Below are 7,598 nucleotides of genomic sequence, written 5' to 3'. Positions count from 1 at the left end.
TTGAAAACGTCTAAATTTCTGTATATTATATGGGCCGTGCTGTGTGAATAGGAGGTTTGGTGCATCAGCGTAAAGTGTCGTCCCCAATTAGCCTGTTCAGTCTGCACAATCTAATCAGGGACGACACTTTCTGCTTCTATGATATTTTTTTCGTTTCAAAGAAGTCTCTTCTTTGCAAATACCCAGTTTAGGCGGAAAGTGTTGTCACTGATTAGCCTGTGTGGACTGCACAGGCTAATCTGGAATGACGCTTTACGCACATGCAATAAATCCCCTTTTCACAGAGCATGGCCCATATGTTTTTCTTTTTCTTGTACTAACTAAACCACTGAAGGCTATTTACGCACCTGTGATAATCGGATACACATTGAGGGCAGCACAGCTGACTGTGGGTGGTGCAGAACTTGTCAACTTTATTGTCTTTGTGTTCATAACAAGTTAGTAGAAAATCCACCACTTTTTTGGAAACTGGCCACTTATCTATATCTACTCTTCCAAATGCTGTATGTTTAGCCAATGCTTTACCATGGGGATCAATACAGTTTCCACAATAAAATCGTTCACACTGTTTACAATAGAAATCCGCACTTGTCTCAACATTATTCAAGTCTTCACAGGCATTACAAATATAGTCCTTCACTTCATTAGAACCCTGATCAACTGAAGACTGAGCACTTGCTGCCATTAATTTTTTTGTGTGTACCTTTTGAACAATTTCAACAAAGTCACTTTTGACACTTAAAATTCAGAAAAAATATGCATCAATAAAGAAATTACAAAGACTCACAATTTTATATATTTTGTACAATAACACAACATTTAAAACTTCTAACTTTACTCAGAAAATCACATCCTAAATAAAATATTTGCCAAACAATGATCCTAAAAGCTCTTTGCGGCACGGTTATGTTATCATAGTAAACATTGTCACTATGTAAACCGTCATGCATGTGAGAACAAGTACAGTATCAGGTTACTTTTAACCCTGAATAGAAAGAATGTATGAATAAAGGTGCATTGAATGGAAGGCAAACTTAAACTGACTGAAAGTACAGAAGTATTAAATACATTTAGCTAAGAAGAGTAGTACAAATAAATGCCTGGTTTAACAAGAATAGTACGCTGAATAAAATTTTTATTCCAGCTGGGCAATGTTTTGATGTTTAAACTTGAATTAAAGGGACCGTCAACCGCGATTGACGAAAAAGGGAAAGTTCTAAAATACCGTATTTTTTACAATTATTAGTTTATATTGATTAAAATATCAAAAGTGTTATATTACATTACCGTAAATCTACGAATATAATACGCACTTTTTTACCTGCCGATTTTTTCTTCAAGTAGGGGTGCGTATAATATACGAGTTTAGAGCAGAAATTCCTGTGCAAATTTTCAACTTAATCGCTGTTATTAGCTTCGCGGCAGCCATTTTGAACTACACCATTACATCAAAGGGGTGCAACAGGGCTCGCGCTGTCGTTCGCCATTTGAGCGAAAATATTGAGAATTTGGCTCAATAAAAATCTTATTTGTGAAAATGCGAAAATCGAGTAAAATTTCATTGAAAACATCCGCCATTTATATCGGACTCGTTTTCTATATTTGTCTCTTTGTTTTAATGAAAGTGTTCGCAATTCGAACAGTAAACAAAATCTGTACCCGATTATAAGACATCGCTTGACCTTATTGTTATTGAAGTGCGCATGGTAGCTGGCCAATCAACATTGACCTCGCTTACACATTAAATGACGTTGTCGAATGAAACGTGAGAACGGGAGGAGCTATCGGATAATATTGGGTAATTCATGCGCAGACACTGTATTTAATTTGAATACACAGTTAATATCGTCGTCTGCCTACAAAATAGCGACTGGACGCTAAATTGTATAAAGAGATTAGCAAATGAAAAAAAAACACCTGACAATACCCGTAAATAAATATTTCTTAGCTGACCACTATTTATCTTTCTACCGCATATTTACCATATCTGAAGTAAAGAGTGGTAATTAAATAATTAGTTTTATGATGCTAATAGAGTCTATTACACCTGTCTGCCGATTGCCGAATTAAATTGAAAGGTGATAATTAATTAATTTGTGTTTTACTCCCAAACAAGCCTTTATGACAGCAGCGTATTTTAATTAAAGAGATCATGAAAAACACGAGCGGTTTAATTGTATTTTAAGTTATATTAAAGTATCGAGTGTGTAACACTTCGGAAAAGTAATTCACCTAGACAACTATAAAAACGGAAGTAACCATTTTGTCTTCTTATTACTTTATTATTATTATAATTATTATCGTCCCGAATATTGTCAAATTGAATTAAATGTGAAAAAAAAAACAGCGTCTCTGCTAAACTGATGTTAAACAGATTGGTAGGCAAGACCAAATGCAGTGAGTTGAATGCATATTGATATATTGACTGAAATGTATGTACAATGTAAACAGCATGCTGTAAGTGAAGGACACCAATTGTCTATGACAACAAATTTAAGTTAATTTTGCTTAAACAAACAACTGTTTGTAATTGTTATGTTAAGTAATTTTTAAAAAAAGCTATTTTTACAATCAAAATGTGCAGCTTCATGAGATACATATGCATGCCAAATATCAAGTTGCTATCTTCAATATTGCAAAAGTTATGAACAATGTTAAAGTTTTAGGACCGACGACTGACAGACAGACAAACGGACTGACAGTTAAACTGCTATATGCCACCCTACCGCGTGGGGGGGGGGGGGGCTGTAGAAAGTCAAAAATGACCAAGTCAGACATCGCTGACTACCAAGGCCTGTGGCGTATCAAAGAGATCATAGCCACATTTCATCATGTATCTATGTATAAGTCCACAGGTAAGTAATGAAACCAACTATTCACAAATTAGTACAGGAAAGAAATGATAGTTATATCATTTAAAACAAACTTTGACAAATCAATCAAAAGTTATAAATAAACAAAATACAAAATCTGTACAGTAACTGTAAAAAGAACTTAAATTCTTAGTAAGGAAATATATAATCTGAGATTTATAATTATATGAATTACTTCCCTTGAAAAATATTGTCTCTAACAAATCTCTGTTTTTAGTAGCAAATATTTATAAGCCACTACCTTGACTATAGATTCACAGATAACCTTAAAGTACCTAAGATACTTGTATGCCCAAAAGTGACATTGTGTGCTTGGCTTGACAATAAAATGTGATTTTGATTATGCTTCAGTTGTATGGTTTCATATTATTATATATATATAATAATTATCTCCCTTTAAAGCTTATTACTTCCCTTGGATTTGTATTTTCGACCTTAGACCTTGAAGGATGACCATGACCTTTTGCCACGATGTGTTTGTCAGAAACACAATGGCCCGCCCCTACTCCGCCGCTTTGATTTTTTTGAAAACAAGAGGGCCTGAAAGGCCCAAAGTTGCTCACCTGAGATTCAAAGTAACTGACCTGTTCTGTGCAGCCGAAGATGTCATTAGAACAATATGTTCTTACCAACTTTCATGACTAGTGAACACCCTGGCAGTCACGTTTTTCAACAGACCAGAACCATTTTCATACACATCCAAGATATAATTTAAACAAATATACTGATAAAGTTTCATGAAGATTCATAAGTCCATATAAGGAAAAATGCCCCGCCCACTGGTGGCCATGTTTTTCAAGAAACTGGAACCACTTTCGAACTTGTCAAAAATATAATTGGGACAAATCTTTTGACAAAGTTTCATCATGATCGCACAATGAATATGGCTTCTAGAGTGTTAACAAGGTTTGACTATAGCTATATAAGGAAAAATGCCACGCCCCCTTGGCGACCATGTTTTTCCACAAACCCGAACCATTTTCGAACTCATCCAAGATATAAATGGGACATATCTTCTGACCAAGTTTCATGATGATCGGAAAATAAATGTGGCCTCTAGAGTGTTAACAAGGTTTTACTAAAGCATGATATATAGCCATATTAGGAAAAATACCCCGCCCCCTGGTGGCCATGTTTTTTAAGCAACCGAAACCATTTTCGAATTCATCCAAGATATCATTAGGACAAATGTTCTGACCAAGTTTCATGAAGATCGGAAAATAAATGTGGCCTCTAGAGTGTTAACAACGTTTTAGTATAGCCATATAAGGAAAAATGCCCCGCCCCTTGGCAGCCATGTTTTTCAACCAACCAGCATCATTTTTGAACTCGTCCAAGATATCATTGGGGTGAATCTTCTGACCAAGTTTCATGAAGATCGGACATTAAATGTGGCCTCTAGAGTGTTAACAAGATTTTACTATAGCCATATATAGCCATATAAGGCCAAAAAAAAAAATAGTCTTGGTTCAGGGAACATGGCCAGAAAAATGTAGGAGGGTCGGTAGGTTTTTTCTTTTTTTTTTTTTTTTTTTTTTTTTTTTTACCAGTCGACTGATTTCAGGGTGAAAAAGGGTCAGTTAATGCACCCATGATTGTTTAAACACTGACCAAATGATTAATATTGCACATGTTGTAATTAGTCGTTGTATATTATTCAATATTCCTAGCTCTTTATGCACTTCTTCAGGGCTAGCGCTGGCCCAAAATTTCTTTTAGCCAACCATTTTTTCTTTGTCTGTCTGTGATAGTGTGACCTTCATATTCAAAAGTGAACAAGCCATCTTTATCAGTCTCTGGTGTTTGGGGTGTGACCTTCAGAATTTTTTTCATCATGAGACCTGACCTAGTCTCCGACAGGTGCTCAAGAGTCTGAATAGTGGCTGTCAAAAGGAGGGTAACCTCAGAATAGCACAAGTCTTTCTTCTGGTACATTTTTTGATAAAATGGCAATGGGTTTGAGCGCATCGCACAGGAAGTGAGCAGTGTACATAAATTTGAATGTTGCTATTGGTTTGTACAGGCTAAGGGCGTCACAGTACATTGATTTTGATTCATTATCAAAGCGAAGCCAATTGTTGTCAAGTTTCCATGACTCTTTGAATGTTCTAGTGTTTTGTGTTTTAATTATTTTTTTTTGTTATGACTCTTTTTCGTCCAACAACGCTTTAAGGTTAAAGACGCCATGTTAGCGACTTTAGAGACAAAGTGGTTACTTCCATTTTTATAGTAGTGTAGATGAATGACTCTTCCTATGTGTTAAAAATTAGAAATGTTAATTAAAATTAAACCGCGCGTGTTTTTCACATTTTTATTTGATTAAAATACGCTGCTGTCAGTTAGCATAGTGTGCGAGTAAAACAAACAAATTAATTAATTATCATCTTTTCATTTCGATCGGAAATTGGCAGAAAGTTGTAACATCATCGACATAGAACTAATTATTTAATTATCACTTTTAAATTCAGATCAATAGACAGCTTGGAAATAATTAAAATATTGTCACGCTTCTTTTCATTTTTAATCTTTAATAATACGACATTTGCGACCGGCCGCTATTTTGTTTGCAGACGACAATATTAACTGTGTATTCAAAGTGCACAGTGTCTGCGCATGAATGACCGAATATTACTCCATAGCTCCACCCATTTTTACATTTCATTTAACAACGTCATTTCATGTGTAAGCGAGCTCAATGTTGATTGGCCAGCTAGCATGCGCACTTCAATAACAATAAGGTCAAGCGATGTCTCGTATACACGTGCAGACCGGTTATTGTTCACTGTTCAAATTGCGAACACTTTCATTGAAACAAAGAGAAAAATATAGAAAACCAATCCAGGTTTAATTGGTGGCTGTTTTCAATGAAATTTTACGAGATTTTAGCATTTTCGCCATCAGATTTTTTTCCATGGACCAAAAAAATCGTTAGGGTCGGGGGCAAAAAATAGGGTCGGTCGGGTTCCCTGAACCAAGACTATTTTTTTTTTTGGCCTAAGGAAAAATGCCACGCCCCTTGGCAGCCATTTGGCTGCCATGTTTTTCAAGAAAATGTAACCATTTTCGAACTCATCCAAGATATCATTGAGACCAATCTTCTGACCAAATTTCATGAAGATTGGACAATAAATGTGGCCTCTAGAGTGTTCACAAGGTTTTACTATAGCCATTATAGCCATATAAGAAGAAATGCCATGCCCCTTGGCAGCCATGTTTTTCAAGCAAACGTAACCATTTTCGAACTCATCCAAGATATCATTGAGACAAATCTTCCGACCAAATTTCATGAAGATTGGACAATAAATGTGGTCTCTAGAGTGTTCACAAGGTTTACAGGGTTTTTTTTCCACTTTTTGGGAAGATAGCCCATGGCTTTGGAATTGGGAATTTTATCGGCATTTTCATGAAATTGGGAAAATAAATTCATTAGCCTTTTTTTCCACATGAAAAGTCCACTGATAAGGGAAATACTAAATTTGATATAACTCTTTATAATCATTTAAATTAAAAGAACAAAATCATATAATACTTTGTTAGATGTAATTGAATTGAAATTGAGATAAAATACGCATTAGACTTCTTTATAAAAATAAAAAAAAATTAATTTTTTTTTTTTTTTTTTTTTTTTTTTTTTTTTTTTGGAAAGTGGGAATTTTTTGCTTGATTTTGGGAAAAAAGTATACTTTTTGGGATTGGGAACATAGCCGAATTTCGGCTATAAAATCGGGCCAAAAAAAACCCTGGTTTAACTATAGCCATATATAGCCATATAAGGAAAAATGCCACGCCCCTTGGCAGCCATGTTTTTCAAGCAAACGTAACCATTTTCAAACTCATCCAAGATATCATTGAGACAAATCTTCCGACCAAATTTCATGAAGATTGGACAATAGATGTGGCCTCTAGAGTGTTAACAAGGTTTTACTATAGCCATATAAGGAAAACTGCCCCGCCCCCTGGCGACCATGTTTTTATCACCTATCTGGACCATTTTCGAACTCGTCCGAAATATCAATGAAACCAATGTTTTGACCAAGTTTCATGATGATTGGGCAAAAATTGTGACTTCTAGAGTGTTCACAAGGTTTCTCTTTAGCCATATAAGGAATACTGCCTCGCCCCCTGGCAGCCATGTTTTTCAACGGACCGGAACCATTTTTGAACTCAACCAAAATATCATTTAGACAAACATTTCGACAAAGTTACATGAAGATTGGGCATCGAATGTGACTTCTACAGTGTTCACAAGGTTTTTCTTTTTTTTGACCTAGTGACCTAGTTTTTGACCCAGCATGACCCAGTTTCGGACTCAGTCCAGGTTTCAATGGGACAAATGTTCTGATTAAATTTCATGAAGATCAGACAATAAATGTGGCCTCTAGAGTGTTAACAAGGCAAAATGTTGACGACCCACGACGGATGACGCACGACGGACAAAAAGCGATCACAAAAGCTCACCATGAGCACGTTGTGCTCAGGTAAGCTAAAAATATATAATTTGGCAGGTCAGATAATTATCTCCATTAAAGCTTATTACTTCCCTTGGATTTGTATTGTTGACCCTAGACCTTGAAGGATTATCTTGACCTTGAAATTTTACCACTCAAAATGTGCAGCTCCATGGGATACACATGCATGCCAAATATCAAGTTGCTATCTTCAATATTGCAAAAGTTATGGCCAATTTTAAAGTTTTTTTTTGGACGGATGGACAGACTGACATTC

This window comes from Dreissena polymorpha, chromosome 11, assembly GCF_020536995.1.
Source record: "Dreissena polymorpha isolate Duluth1 chromosome 11, UMN_Dpol_1.0, whole genome shotgun sequence".
Classification (NCBI taxonomy): domain Eukaryota; kingdom Metazoa; phylum Mollusca; class Bivalvia; order Myida; family Dreissenidae; genus Dreissena; species Dreissena polymorpha.
Note: the sequence above shows the minus strand (reverse complement) of the source record.